A 1,340-nucleotide genomic window follows, 5' to 3' on the forward strand; every position below is an offset into this window, starting at 1 on the left:
CGCGAAAAAAATTAAAAAGGGAATGCAACACGAGGACTTCCCAGGAGGTCACCCATCCTAGTACTACTCTCGCCCAAGCACGCTTAACTTCGGAGTTCTGATGGGATCCGGTGCTTTAGTGCTGGTATGATCGCATCCGACATGTTACCCCGGTCTTCGTCCCTTATCCTTGCCCCTCCCAGCTCCACTACAAAGACGATTGCACATTGCTTTGGCCGCTCCCTCTCAACTACGGAGACGAGTTTAACGTGGTTTCCACCCCTCCCTCTCAACCGCACCAGTGCACGCTTGCCGCGCCACAACGCCGACGCTGGGCCCGTGAATCGTGAGCACCCAGCTATGACTTACCGCACTCGTGCAAAATAATAAAACACGGTAAATATATTACTTACACGTGCGTTTTGTTTTGCAAGCGGCGCGAAAAAATTTAAAAAGGGAATGCAACACGAGGACTTCCCAGGAGGTCACCCATCCTAGTACTACTCTCGCCCAAGCACGCTTAACTTCGGAGTTCTGATGGGATCCGGTGCTTTAGTGCTGGTATGATCGCATCCGACATGTTACCCCGGTCTTCGTCCCTTATCCTTGCCACTCCCAGCTCCACTACAAAGACGATTGCACATTGCTTTGGCCGCTCCCTCTCAACTACGGAGACGAGTTTAACGCGGTTTCCACCCCTCCCTCTCAACCGCACCAGTGCACGCTTGCCGCGCCACAACGCCGACGCTGGGCCCGTGAATCGTGAGCACCCAGCTATGACTTACCGCACTCGTGCAAAATAATAAAACCCGGTAAATATATTACTTACACGTGCGTTTTGTTTTGCAAGCGGCGCGAAAAAAATTAAAAAGGGAATGCAACACGAGGACTTCCCAGGAGGTCACCCATCCTAGTACTACTCCCGCCCAAGCACGCTTAACTTCGGAGTTTTGATGGGATCCGGTGCTTTAGTGCTGGTATGATCGCATCCGACATGTTACCCCGGTCTTCGTCCCTTATCCTTGCCCCTCCCAGCTCCACTACAAAGACGATTGCACATTGCTTTGGCCGCTCCCTCTCAACTACGGAGACGAGTTTAACGCGGTTTCCACCCCTCCCTCTCAACCGCACCAGTGCACGCTTGCCGCGCCACAACGCCGACGCTGGGCCCGTGAATCGTGAGCACCCAGCTATGACTTACCGCACTCGTGCAAAATAATAAAACACGGTAAATATATTACTTACACGTGCGTTTTGTTTTGCAAGCGGCGCGAAAAAAATTAAAAAGGGAATGCAACACGAGGACTTCCCAGGAGGTCACCCATCCTAGTACTACTCTCGCCCAAGCACGCTTAACTTTG

The 1,340-nt window shown here is 52.2% G+C and overlaps 3 non-coding genes across 3 annotated transcripts; all 3 read right to left on the minus strand.

Moving 5' to 3' along the window:
- Window positions 1–19: 19 nt before the first annotated feature.
- LOC123178262 (5S ribosomal RNA) lies at window positions 20–138 on the minus strand. Its single transcript, XR_006489436.1, has one exon. It is a non-coding gene; the product is annotated as a 5S ribosomal RNA (ribosomal RNA).
- A 297-nt stretch (window positions 139–435) lies between these two features.
- Window positions 436–554, minus strand: LOC123178263 (5S ribosomal RNA). The gene has a single exon (XR_006489437.1). It is a non-coding gene; the product is annotated as a 5S ribosomal RNA (ribosomal RNA).
- Window positions 555–851: 297 nt separating this feature from the next.
- On the minus strand, window positions 852–970 carry LOC123178264 (5S ribosomal RNA). Its single transcript, XR_006489438.1, has one exon. It is a non-coding gene; the product is annotated as a 5S ribosomal RNA (ribosomal RNA).
- Window positions 971–1,340: the final 370 nt, after the last annotated feature.

Source organism: Triticum aestivum, unplaced genomic scaffold (assembly GCF_018294505.1).
Source record: "Triticum aestivum cultivar Chinese Spring unplaced genomic scaffold, IWGSC CS RefSeq v2.1 scaffold39767, whole genome shotgun sequence".
In the NCBI taxonomy this organism is placed as follows: Eukaryota; Viridiplantae; Streptophyta; class Magnoliopsida; order Poales; family Poaceae; genus Triticum; species Triticum aestivum.